This window comes from Solanum stenotomum, chromosome 10, assembly GCF_019186545.1.
Source record: "Solanum stenotomum isolate F172 chromosome 10, ASM1918654v1, whole genome shotgun sequence".
NCBI classification, from domain to species: Eukaryota; Viridiplantae; Streptophyta; class Magnoliopsida; order Solanales; family Solanaceae; genus Solanum; species Solanum stenotomum.
The window spans coordinates 42450203-42464171 of NC_064291.1; the positions used below are offsets into that span (position 1 = coordinate 42450203).

Here is a 13969-nt window from a genome sequence, read left to right on the forward strand (position 1 = left end):
AACCTAATTTGGTGGGATAAGACAGGTGCCATCATGTTCGGTTTTTAGGTCATGATAAATGGTATCAAAGCCCCAGGTTCATGAGTCCCATGTATGTATAAGCCAAGGCTAGTAAAGTCTCGAGGATCGGCGTAAAGAGGTTCGTTGCTTATCTTCGAAAGGATATGAAGACTTTTAGAAAGCTTTTTTTTTTCTTATTCATTCTCATTGTGCGTGGTTATTTTCGCTAGTACAAAATTGTCGCTTGTTCTTTTGAGAAATGGCTAGGACGAGATATACTGCGATTGGTAAAGGAGGGGAGGTAATCCCCGAGAACGGTATTGAGACCCCCAACTAGGGGTAGATGTAGAGCTTGAGTGAGGGAGAAAGGTCGTGCCCGAGGGCTGGCACCAACTAGAGGCCATGTTAGAGGTGCCTCTCCCGTGCCAGAGTTGGATGCTGGAGGGGACCAAGGGTAACACCCCAAAATTTTTTTGAACTAAGATTCGAACCATCCTTCCTTGTAAGTAGGATTTTATCGAGGAATTTAAAATTTCTTGAGTGTTAAGGTCACTAGATGTAGCACCTTGAGTTCCAAGAAGAACTAAAGAGAGTTCATTCAAGTCATTCCTAAGTTTCTTTAAGTTTTGGGTCAACTTCAAAGGACCATAACCTTTAGTGTATGATGAGTTAGGTGGGCTACAAGATATCAAATGAAAGCTCTTGGAATTCTCTTTCCAACTCCACCTAGTTTGCTAAATTTTGAGCTCGTATGAGGGAAATATGCCCGTTTAAAGTCGGGTTGTCCATTTAAGGAAAGTTACTCGGATTTAAGAGGGGTATTTTGGTAATTTCCTTACCCCCGTCACACCCCTTTTTTTGACACGAAAATGATTTTTCCAATTTAAGTGACGGTATTGATTAGGAATTATTTTATTTTTTCTTTCAGAGTCACCACTTGGTATTGAGTTATGGTGTTCCAAGTCACATTTTTTTTAGTCCCTAATCAAAGGAAATGACTCTTTATTATGGTCTGCGAACTAGAAATTCGGGTAAGGAATTATGTTGACCGAGGGGAAGGTATTAGACATATCTCGAGTCTCATGGTTCTAGCACAATCGCTTTTATTGACTTATACTTATTTTAACTATTTTTGGATATATTATTTTCAGGCCATGACTTGTTCAGATTTTTATCGTTGAACTTTTATTTGGTCTCAACCTAGATTCGTAACCGCATTCTTGGTTTTGATCTTTAATAGCTTCGAATCATAACTGCTTTATTCTCTTGAGTGTGTTACCTAATATTCTATGTCTCACATCTTGATTTTAATTAAATAAAATATTTGTTAGAATAATTTTACCAAAATGTGTGTCACCACATCCTTGAAATTTTTTAAATGTTTTAAAAAAGATGTGTAACCACATTCTTAATTGAAACAATTTTCTTTTTAATGTGTCTAAAATTATGTCTAACGTTAAAAGAAAACATTTATTCCTTATAAAGACAAAATCAAATAAAGTAAAATAAATCTACACTTTTAGAATACAATATGAAATTTTGGATTATTTCTATATATTTTTTTATTACTTCACAAGTTAAAGTCAAAATTAGCACACACTTTTTAATCCAACAAAATAATAAAGAATTATAAAATATTTCTTATTTTTTGTTTGATAAAATAAAAATGACTATAATTTATTTACTTATTTTAGCCTAACAATTCCTAGTTTATCATTATTATCTAAATCAAGGCAAGAACACACCATGACCGTTCATTTTTAAGAGGTCACAACTAACGAATAAAAAAAAATAAATAAAAAAAAATCATCGATTAAAGCTATCTTTATTCATGAAATAGAGATATAACAACTAACAAATTAATCGTTTCAATCAAATTAATGAATAAAACAAAATCGGGCAAAAAACTTAAGTATATGACTTAATAACTTTAATTACACGAATATAGCAGTACTTTTTTTTCAAAACTGAAATTCTTATTAAAATAAAAAATAAAAAAAACATTTACCAAGTCAGCCACAATTATTCATATTCCTTAAATTTCTCCAATTATTTTACCCTTCCTGATTTACTCCAATTTGTTATATATCATATCCCATAAAGAAAAGTTTCCTACAAAAATAAAACTTATGTTCCAATCTAAGATCGACGATCGAATATGCAGACCAATATTTTTTCAATTCTAATTCATCACAACGGGCGTTGGGACTCATCAGGTAATCTTTTTGGTAGTAATTCCTTTGGTTTTGTTGAATCTGGTGGAATATACATTCTTAAGATTTTGGTTAATGTTCTGGTGCAACGGTAAATGTATAACTATTAAATATATATTAAGATTTAGCAATTGTTTGTGGAATATTAATAGGATTTTCACATAATCTGCGTTTTAATTCTTTTTGGTATTTATTCGTTGTTTTATATTAACAATTTTGGTGTAATACAACAACATCATATGATTTTGGTTGTAATCTGATGTGCTGAATAAGTTTTTTTATAAAAAATTTAGGTTAAATTGATCAAAGCACCAAGTTAATATAAAATCATTAATTAAGTTGTTTAATTGGTATGATGCATGCCGAATGTTAACAGATTTTATCAATAATTTTTTTTTGGTATATGATATGGTGTACACATACCAACTTCAAGTTAAATTTCAAGTTCATATTTTTGTGTATTTAGTTGTATTATTTGGTATATAAACTATAACTTTCAAAAAAAAATTCGGTTAATTTTTTGGTGTATTTTATTTATCTGAATTGGTGTAGATAATAATTTGAAAATTGGTCATATGTGATCTGGTACTTAATCTGATATAATTGTTTCTATAAATTGGTGGTAAATTAATACTCTGATAAATGTGTCGGTTTATTTTTAGGTTATATATTAGATTACTATTGGTACGTCGATTGGTGTAATACATTGTATGATTTAACTAATTGTGTGAATTACCACAAATTGGTTTAGGTATGTGATGTGGTATTTATGTTGGTATATTTGTTTCTAGTAAATGACACCAAAATAATACTATGATGTATGAGTTGGTGTATTTATTGGTCTAATATATAATATCATAATTTCAAAATACGTAATAAATTATTGATGTATGAGTTGTTGTATTTATTGGTGTAATAAATTATTTGGTGTAATTGATGGTGAAAATTGAGGTGAAGATTTTGGTGAAAACATTGGTGCACATTTTGGCAATTACTAAAGTATATCAATAACTGTCTTATATACCATCGAATGCCAATGTAACAACTAAATTGTTTAAATTGATGAGTGTATAAAATTCATTCTGCAATTTTTTTAAAATTTATTAATAATTTGAAATTTCTACAGGTAATTACGTGGATTACGAAATTGAAGGAGTGATGTATGATGCAAACACCAAATACGAAGGTTTGATTACTACTATATTTTCACAATTGGGTGTGGACACGACCATTTATTATTTGGAACTCAAATATTTCGTGATTGGTCCGTCACCACCAATGAAGATTCATAACGATATAGGTGTTTATAATTCCAGCCTAAAACAAAAATAATTTTAGTGAAACTACTTAATATGAAAAACTTGGTTACCAGAAATAATATACTATGTTAATGTAAAACGTTGATTAACAATTGTAAAATATCCCCAGATATTGGTAAAAATTTAGGAATAATGAATAAAGGTGTGTTAATAAATTGGTTTGATCTGAAACCAATATATGGTAAAATAGTCACGCAATTGGTAAACATATAGGCACGTAATAATGGTTGTGTGTAGAAATCATATGTTTACTTTATATACCAACATAAAACAATAAATTGGAAAGAAACTAGTTTAGGTTAAAATCATGGTTTGAATGATAGCAGAAAAAACACACTATGTTAATGTAAAAAAATTGGTTTACTTGAACTAAAAACTACACAAAACTTGGTAAACGTAATGGTATATATACCAAACTAAACATTGCATGAAATCAAATAGCATATATAAAAAAGATTTGATAATGCTAAAACCAATTGTCATAATATTGGTTGTATAAAGTAATCCAACTGTTTGAGTTATATACCAACCTATAACGGTATATTGTAAAAAATTATAAAAGGTTACTATTTTGGTTTGGACTGTTACCATAATTACCACATTCCGTTCATGTAAAAAAAATTGGTTTATATATGGTAAAAAAAAAAGCACAAATATATGGTGAAGCATCTGGTTAATTCGAATGAAAAACGATTAAGTGAAAAAAATGTAAGGTTTAAGAGATATGAATAATTAAAATTGAAGGGTTAACTCAATATACCGCTGAAAAAAGGATTCTTAATATTTCTAGGAAATAACTTAGTTGTCAATAACTGTACCAATTTTATTGGTACCATTAAAATCTTTAAATAAAAGGAATAAATCAATATGAACAAAAAAATGACTACAAAACGTAAAAAGGAAAATAAAAAAATAATGAATCGAGTGAAAAGGGATTTGTAATATTTCTTGGAACTATAACTCAATTATAGTACTGTAGCAACTTTATTGGTACCACAAATCTTTATAGGAACAAAATTGCCCTCCGTTTATAGTTTGACTCAAAAATATCCTTACCATCAATACTTTGGTTCAAAAATACCCTCCGTTTGTATTTTTGTCCAAAAATGCCCTTGCCGTCAATATTTGGTCCAAAATGCCCTTATTGTTATTTAATGAGTCAAAAATGCTCATTTTGCAAATAAATATATTGTTGTTTTCTTTTTAATACATCTTTTTCTAATAATGTTTTTTTTTTTAAATTAACAAATGTTTATCTTACTTCAATTCAGAAAAAATAAAAAATGAAAATATTTCTTATTTTATTATCATTATTTTTTATCGTTATATAAATATAAATTAATAATGGATATACTATAATCTTATATATATATATATATATATGACATATATTATCTGTCGAAAGGGTATATGAAGTTATTCTATTTTAATTGATAAAATGAGATTAAGAAGAACAAAATATTTCCTACATTTTTATTTGTTAAAGTGATTTTAAAAGAAAGAAAACAAGAAAAGTTTTCTTTAATAGTATTTTTATAAGGAAGAATATGTGTTTAAAATGAAAATATAAAATATATTTATTCAGAAAAGGACATTTTTGACCCATTTTGTAACTATAGGGGCAATTTTGGACCAAAGTATTGACTGCAAGGCATTTTTGAGCCAAAATATTGACAGTAAGGACATTTTTGAGCCAAACTATAAACGGAGGACATTTTATTCCTTTCACATAGATTAAGGGCAATTTTGACCCTTTTCCCATCTTTATATAAAAGGAATCCCAATAATGACTACAAAACATAAAAAGTAAATAACTAAAAAACAAACAAACATGTGTATGTGGGTGTGTTTAATGAGAGAGAATATATGATAAACTTAAATACCTAATTACACTCCACATAGAGAGAGAATTCCGGTAAAAATTTTTTTAAAATATTTTGTTATGTATGTAATTTAAAAACTTAGTTTGTAATTAAATATAAGTATATTGATATTTTGTTAATAGAAGTCTTAAGTAGTATACTTTTGTAATTTTTCCAACAAAATATAAGAAAACTTGTCATAAAATTCCATCAAATTCCATAAATAAATTAAAGAGATAAGGAAAAGTTGAATACCGCAAAATCTTGACCGAACCTCGATTAGAACACTCACCAAGTTTTTGTAGGTGGTTTGTGATGATATATGTGTTGTGTTTAAATAAAATAATAATAATAAAAAAAAATATGTGAATGTATTGATGAATTTTGAAAGAAAAGTAAACTAAAAATAAAATGGATTCCTTTTTTTTTCTTCTCCTGCGTGCATTGTAGTGTTGTGTGTGTATTGTTTCTTCTTTTTCTTTTTATGTTCGGTCCATATCAGTGTGTTCTCTGTGAGTACTAGGGTAGGGAGGCCCGTGGCAAGCACGGGCCCAATAGTCAAAATATTATGGTTTTGAAATTATTTTAATATTAATGAATGAAGGATCAAGGTGTTTGTAGAAGATGGATAATATTATACATTATATTAATATGTACAATAGACATTAGCATGGTGTTGATTTTAACGATTTGCACATACTAAGTAATGTAATATAAGCAAAATAATATAGTACATGTTGCAGTTATGTCATTGTTTATGACATATTTAGAGGATGCTGCAGTTTGCTTCTCCATAGCTAATGTTCGTCATGCAAAAAACCAGAGCATAGGGAGAGTCATTCATTCTAGTGTCCCTATTATAAGCAAAAGTGACAAAATGGGGTGACAGAGTTCCTGTAATTGCACAGTTTAAAGTCTGTCAGAAATTGCAAACATGGCAACACATAGCAAAGGAATTATAACATACGGATCAAATAGAAAGGAAATCATGGACTGATGATAAAAGTGGGAGATTCCCTGTTGAATGTCTGTGATTGACGTAATCGTATATGCATAGTGAATGACATCATAACAAAGTGGAATAACACAAATGTACAAGACTGTATGCAGCCGAAGTTATGCAGAAAAACATGTGGACAGGCTTGTATTGCAGTGCCAAATGACAAACAATAACCAAACAGCAAACGGACGCTACAGTTTTATGGTATCGGAAACACACAGCAGACATAAGGATTTCTTTGAATGTGATCAATATGAATGTGAACAACAGTGGTGATAATGAAATGTCAGGAGTTTACCTCTGGTTTTGTTGGTTTGAACGACACTTTGATTGGATGTGAGGTGACTTTTTGGAAGGAGTATAAATACGAAGGAGTAAGAAATTAGGGGCAGTGTGAGAAAGAGCTGTTGCTAACAGTGAAGTAACAAAGGTGGTCAATTGTTATAACTAAAATAAGCTAATTCAACAGTGAACATGAGATGAGGAGTTAAAAATAAATTGTTAATCAATTGATTTGACCGTAGGTATGAACATGGATAGAGAGTTTTTAGTCCTGAATAAATGTGAGAGTTTCGAATGTGATGTGAGACATAAATGGGGAAAAAAAGTGAAATTTGAAAGTAGATAAGAGCAAATACAAAAGCAGCAGTATGAGATTTACAATGTTTCACATGAACTATATGGTTATGTGTATAACAGAAAGTAAACTACAGCTAAAAGTAGAGACTTTTACCAGTATTTTTTAAAATACCTGTGAATATGTGCAAGTGATAATCATTGTGACCTATAGGTTGGCGTGAAAGTGAGAAGTAGACTGACCTTTACACCTTTTTCGTTGGTGTGGGTGGTTTAAATTTTGGCATTGGATTTGAAGAACCAGCTGCGCTGGTTGTTGCCATGACTTCTACCTCACTTATTTCCAAAGGTTTAATCTTTTTAGAAGTCCTATCAGTAGTGCTCTGTGGTGTATGTGCTTTTTCGATGTAGGAAAGAACGGACAAGCTTGCATGTGTGGTATTTGAGCTGCACCAAGATGACTTCCTTAGCTGAATTTCGAAGACTTTGTTTGAGAGCATGTCATGGACATGATTAAGAGACAATGATTGTCACTGTAAATGTAACAAGTTAGAACAAATAGTTTAGAACAAAGCATATGTGCTAAAGTGTGTGCAGCGGGAATGAGAGCTAACCTTAGTGCAAGTTATGTCAAATATGTCTTCTGCTGTCATGCACAGTATTTTTTCTCCTAATTCAGTAGAGATAGATGCTGTGGTTGTAGCAGTGCCGTCAATAAGATCAATTTGAAAGCTGCAGCTGAAATGATGGGAAGCTTGAAATATGTGTATAATATATGCTATATTTTGCAGCAAGTGTAGTTTAGAAGTCAAAAGTATAGTACCGAGGCACTAATGTTGTTTTCCGATTGCATTTTGGACATTCAAAATCTTTTCTATCCTTTGTGCGTTTTTTTTGTTTGCAGCCTGAGCATTCCAGCACACAAAAGTCTTGGAATTCATCTAATATGGCCATTTCTGCCTCAACATAGAGCACTCCCATCTGTCGGAAGCGTTTATTATTTATGCAAGTTTACAGAATGACAGAAGGAAAAAGAATAGTCTCAAATGAGGAACTTCAACTATGACTTACAAAAGGTGCTGATGAGATTTCTGCAATAGAGATAACTTGTTGGCCAGCAGGAGTCACTATGGTGGGAGTGACAGATGAGCTTGTTGAAGTTTTCTCTGATGAACAACTTAACAACATTGTTTTGTTTGCGTTTGCCCCATTGTTAGAACAACTAATATGTTTAGTAGGTTCTTTACAGGGAAAATAAAGCTGTAGAATAAATAGCAAAATGTCAGTACCAGTTGATGAGTGCCAGTGCTTGTGGGTAATTTGGATTGACACGTACTGTGGAGTTGTACCTGGTCTGCAGTGACAAGCCTGTATAATACATAGGTTATATAATGTTTTGTTATTATGTAAAATTATGTTGGTAAGAATTTTAGTGCATATGTACCTTGATAAGTAGAGATTCCTATACTCCTTCCGAGGATTACAAGCAGATCTGCCTCTGTTGCCATTTTAGAGGCAACTTCATGTCCTTCTATTTCTCCGAAATCCTCCCATAGAGTGAAGAGAAACTGTTTTTTCCTGAGGGTGTGACAACATAAGGAGGGAAGAGTAAGTACTATGATAACGCTTAGACGATAATTGATGATGGCAGCAAACAGATGGAAAAAGTGGTTACTGAGTCCAAAAAATTATGGAATTTGAGAAAATAGAATGTAAGATGTTATACTTACTGATTGTCACAAAGGGTAATTTCTCGACACCTATGATGACTGCGACCTGCATTTTTTTGGGGACCACAGCGAAGAACGATTGCCAGTATATCTGCGTATGTAATACGTAATGAAATGGGGTAAGTGTTCTGCAGCAGTGAAGATGTATATTTCAGTGGCATAATAGCAATTAGGATGGATATACCAATTTCAGCAGCAGAATCAACCATCAGATGAGGAATGCGGTCAAAGGTTGTGATATTCAGCTTGGTAGGCGGGGGAAGTGGACTTTCAACCTCATTAGAGGGTTTGATTTGTTCAATTACTGTTTCTTTGTCAAGAATCCAGTAAAATTGATGTAGTGGCTTGCCGTATGAAGTGGGTGGGACTTTCACTCTTGCAGTAGAGATGAGGTAGGTATTCATGAGTTTAAGCCTAGCTGCATACTGCTCAATTTCTTCAGCATACATAACTGCCTTAATTTGGCATTCCTAAAAATAAGAGTCATAGAAAATTCAGATTAGGTAAGTTGAGAGCAAAAGAGCAATAGTGATAAGACAAAAAATAATAATGGTTTTACCGTTTCATCTTCCAAAATTAGATTTTGGAATGTACATTTCTTGTCAAGGCTTTCTCGTGGGCGGCCTATTTCCAGAATTTGAACTTTGCAAATCCAGTCTCGTGTTGCTGGTTCTATTTGGTCGATGTTCAATCTTAGTACCATGGTTGTAGGAAATTGAGTTAACCAAATAGTACTATCTGCAGGATAACATGAGTATTCAGCCAAAGTAGTTAGTTTGTTCTGTTTTTATGAACAGGGCTGATTAGACAAAAGGGAAAAAAGGAAACAAATGAAAGCAGCAGTGTGGAGTAAAATGCATCTTGTAGATGCATGAATGAGGATCTGATGTAGTAACAGAGTAGTAAGAAACTCTGGTAAAATAAAGTTAGGAGAAACAGTGAATATAAAGTACAAACTCATACAAGAGCCTATAGTTTGTAGCATAGTACTTAGTTTTGCTGCCCTGTTCATGTTGTAACCATTTATGTGCTATTAGTTCTTTGTCAATCATGAGATGCAGTACAATTTGAGAATGTGAAAGTAGAAGATTGACAATCTGATACAAACAAAGCAGTCACATGCAAAAGGATGAAACGAAGTATACTACTTGAGAGTTGCACCTCTTACTATTCGGTGCTATGAGATATAAACAACAGAAACATAAAAAAGTTTGTATGGGAAAAAAGCAGAACAAATGAAAAGAATAACAATAGTGTTGTTATAGTAGAAGTACAGCCATGTGTAAATCTGTTAGGGCCTTTTAGTGGACCTCAATGGAGACATAAAATCAGTTATAAGTGATTATTAATGTACAAAGTAGAATTGGAGAACTATTTTTTCAGTGAAAATCTGTTATAGCGACAGAAAATATTGCAGAATATTAAAACATGAACAATTATCTGTGAAACTTGACTGAAACCACTATAGATTTGGGAAAAACAATATGAAGAAACTTTAAAAAGTGTTGGTTGGACATGGTATTGTATCACAAAAATGTTATCTATAGGACACGAGTTGATAGAAAAAGAAAAACAAAAGAAGAGATGCAGAAGCTACTGAAAAGTGGTTAAATTTTTATGATTCTGCTGAACACTTAGTGTTTACTGTGGGAAAACATGAAAAAGGAAGAAATAATACCTGAGAAAGGGAGCAAAAGTTTTTGTGGAATGAAAGGCTATTAAATTGATGTTATATGAGTAATATATATATAAGGGTAATATTATATATATATTATATATATATATATATATATATATATATATATATATATTAAAATATGTATTACCTTACCCTTATCTAATATGTTATTTTTATTTTAGAAATATAGAAATTATAAAGGACAAAAAGACATGTGTCTTGTTAGAAATTCATGGAGTTTTGGTTGCCAATGAATTGGTGCCAAAAAAGACAGTAAATCAGTACATTGGGCAGGCCAAAAAGAGACAAAATTATTACATTTGACTACCTAATGTAATGTATATATATATTTTTTTGGCATCATTTCTTTGGCAGCCAAAAGTGCTTGAATTTTGGAAAAGACAGATGTAGTTTTTTTGTCCTTTGTAAATAAGGATAGAAAATATTTATGTACGTATCTATGTATCTATGTATATATATATTACCCTTATGTATGTATATAATATATATATATATATATATATCTATCTCTGTCTGTCTCTCTCTCTCTATATATATGTGTGTGTATATATATATATTATATATATATATATACAGAGACAGATACATGAAACCATGTGTCATCTCGTCAGTTTGGTAGGAAAAATGTTATAGCATTAGCATTTTCTTTTTACTGTAACATTGAATCAAGGATGATATTTTGGTCATCTATAGTGAAGAATTGAACATGCAGTATGTAGTGGAAGTGTGAAGAAGAAAGCTAACTGTATCTTTACTCCAATTTCTGAAGGAGACTGTAGGTAGCGAAGACTTTTTTGCTCATTCAGATAGTGCAATATGTGATCTTCATTCTTGCTTTACGTTAGTTGATTGTCCATCCATGTGAGTGGAATTTCACAAGCAAACTGCTGCAGAAGAAGAGCACAGAAACATCTATCATTTAATCATGAATGTGATGAATTAATAACTAATATACTACACAGTCAGAATGGATGTAAAAAACTTTTAAAATGAAGTAAGTCATTAGTGGTAACCTGAGATATCATTGTTTCAATTATTGTGCGTCTGACTTTAGCTGGAAACATGTATATGTCTTATGCAGTACTTCTTCAATGGGAATAAAGTTTGTAATATTAGTTGAGAAATATTTAGAAGAAATAAACCCTGAAAGGGATTTGAAAACAAATAGAAACTTGCGATACCTGGTGCAGTATTGGTACTTCAGCATCTATATTAGCGATGAGATGCCAGCTGATTGAAGCAGTGTGTACAATGTTATTGTTGCAGCAGTTTGGTGATGTTCCATTAATGAAGAGCTAAAGACACACACAACTCAACACGCAGAAGTAAAATAAATCAGATCATATGAATCAAAGCAAGAAAAAAAAATATTCTTTCACCTTACAAATACTGTGTTATATACATATATGAATCAACATAAATACCAAGAAACACATATTTAGAGAGCAAAACAAAATCACCATACAGAAGAGAGAGTACTTTGTAAGTAATGGTAGTAAAATCTTTTATAAGGATAAGCAGATGGCTAAATACTATAAAAGGCCACAAAACTTTACTACAACAATAGATAATGTAGAAATATTGAGATTGATAACAGCTCCTAAGAAATGAATAGCACTTTTCTCCTTTTCTGGCTGATTAATAATGGTTTCTTTTTAAAACCCTTTTACCCAAAACGGAAAACGAAACGATTTCCAATGCTATGGGTTACTGTAAAAGTGAAACAGACATGGAAGACCAAGCAACAAAAGATCAAAAAACCATTATATTCAAAACCTTCATATACATACAATGATATTCTGCGTAACCATAAAAAATTCTTTCTTCAAAACCCCATATTGTATACAAAAAAAAGCAAGAAATCTTTCAAGAAACACAGCATATTGTAAACAAACTAAAAACAAGAACCTCAAACGAACAAAAAACAAGAAAAATTATCAAGAAACAGAGCATAATGTGTACAAACTAAAAACACGAAAAGCTATCAAGAAACAGAGCATATTGTATACCATCAAAAAAACAAGGAAAATGAAGAAACAAAGCATAATATAGTATGCAAACAAAAAACAAGAAATTTATAAAGAACACAAAAACCCATATAAAGAAACACGCAGCTAATGAAAACCCATATATTGTATATACAAAGCAAGAGAAAGCATCAAAACACATACAGAAAGAGAAACAGAGCATAATATAGTATACAAACAAAAAACAAGAAATTTATCAACACCACAAAAAACCCATATAAAGAAACACCCATCTCATGAAAACCCCATACATTGTATATTCAAAGCAAGAGAAATCATCAAAATACATACACAAAGAGAACCAGAGAAGGAGAAAAAACCTTAGAAATCTCAGAACGATAGAAAAAAGAAATGTTGCTTACTACAAAAGGCGAAGTAATCATGTATTATATCAGTCAGAAGTAAAGTTTAAACGAACATTTTATTTCTAAAATTACTCTAATTAGCAGAAAAGTGAAATGGCATGTGAACAAAAATAGGAAAAAGGTGAAAGCGCAAATAGTAGATTCATGGCACAGACAAATATATATGTTCACACATTAGGTTAACATCTTACAGCGTATGATGATTCTCCAATGTAGTTGTTTCTTCAGTAGAGAAGGTTTTAACGAAGAAGAGGTTGTTCTTCTTTCTGGTTGACGACTTTAACGTGTGGTACAAATTTTATAAAAAATCTCCTTTCTTGTTGAATTATGTTGCACTCATATATTGAGCAAGCATTTTTTCAACGAACTTCCAACAACATAGAAGTCAGATAAATTGGAGGGTAGAACTTCAAATTTCTTTTTCAGCATACATAGACATGGATTGACAGCTGCTAGGGACTAATGAGAACATAATAATGTAGGCCAAGCAAACATTGTGGCATATAAAATTGCTATGGAGGAAAAAGGACAATTTGTATTTATAGAGCAAAAGACTATGACAGCAACGCAAGAAAGCTCGAAAAATGAAACAGTGAGGAATACATGATTCAATCAACAAAGTCAATATTACAGCTTAAATTTTTTGTACTCTAATTACATGCAATTTCAGTGGGTAAGTTCCTTGATTATGAGATCCACATTTCACAAGTAAATTGAACAGATAGTGGAAGGAAATACAATTGAACTATTACTTTTTCGCAAGTCAGACGCTTGAATATTTGGTTGTTCATATAAATTTTTTGTTACTTTCAACTATCAACATGTATGTATCACTTTTAATAACTCTTTCACCAGTTTAAGACGTGAACAATTGGTTATTCTGAAGTTCTCTTTTTCTTTTGCTACCCTTACTATTACCATCTATGTATTATAAGAGAAATACTAATGCTTTTATGTTGTACTGGATACAGGTGGACAAGTCATACATAATGTTTGAGAATGAAGAGTCCTAATAGACAAATAACAGTGAGAGGGAAGAAAAAATCAGAGAGAACTAAAGGGTTGTTTATTGATTACAATTAGAGCGAGAAAAAAGTAACCGAGAATGATATCATCAGTTGAAATAATAATCTACTAAGAGAAAAAGTTTGGTATAATTAAACACAGCTGAACTATTA

At 31.2% G+C, this 13969-nt stretch overlaps 1 pseudogene; it reads right to left on the minus strand.

Moving 5' to 3' along the window:
• Positions 1 to 6145: 6145 nt before the first annotated feature.
• On the minus strand, positions 6146 to 11283 carry LOC125841940 (replication protein A 70 kDa DNA-binding subunit B-like; annotated as a pseudogene).
• Between the last annotated feature and the right edge of the window lie 2686 nt (positions 11284 to 13969).